Raw genomic sequence first — 670 nt, forward strand, 5'->3', positions numbered from 1 at the left:
CCAGTACAGAGGAGGATGTGGACCAGTACAGAGGAGGATGTGGACCAGTACAGAGGAGGATGTGGACCAGTACAGAGGAGGATGTGGACCAGTACTGAGGTCATGATGTGGACCAGTACTGAGGTCATGATGTGGACCAGTAATGGGTCACGATGTGGACCAGCACTGAGTCACGATTTGAACCAGTACTGGCTCACGATTTGGACCAGTACTGGCTCGTGGACCAGTACTGAGTCACGATTTGAACCAGTACTGGCTCACGGACCAGTACTGAGGTCACGATGTGGACCAGTACTGAGGTCATGACGTGGACCAGTACTGGCTCGTAATGTAGACCAGTACTGGGTCACGATGTGGACCAGTGCTGGCTCACGATGTGGACCAGTACAGAGGAGGATGTGGACCAGTACTGAGGTCATGATGTGGACCAGTACTGAGTCACGATGTGGACCAGTACTGAGGTCATGATGTGGACCAGTACTGGGTCACGATGTGGACCAGTACAGAGGAGGATGTGGACCAGTACTGGGTCACGATGTGGACCAGTACAGAGGAGGATGTGGACCAGTACTGGGTCACGATGTGGACCAGTACTGAGGTCACGATGTGGACCAGTACCGAGTCACGATGTGGACCAGTACCGAGTCACGATGTGGACCAGTACCGGCTC

At 54.0% G+C, this 670-nt stretch overlaps 1 protein-coding gene across 2 annotated transcripts in view; it reads right to left on the bottom strand.

The window, feature by feature from the left end:
- The window catches only part of dpp10 (dipeptidyl peptidase like 10), a 151,007-nt gene that overhangs the window by 2,542 nt on the left and 147,795 nt on the right, over window positions 1–670 (bottom strand). The window lies entirely within an intron of this gene.

Source organism: Austrofundulus limnaeus, unplaced genomic scaffold, assembly GCF_001266775.1.
Source record: "Austrofundulus limnaeus strain Quisiro unplaced genomic scaffold, Austrofundulus_limnaeus-1.0 Scaffold523, whole genome shotgun sequence".
Taxonomy (NCBI): Eukaryota; Metazoa; Chordata; class Actinopteri; order Cyprinodontiformes; family Rivulidae; genus Austrofundulus; species Austrofundulus limnaeus.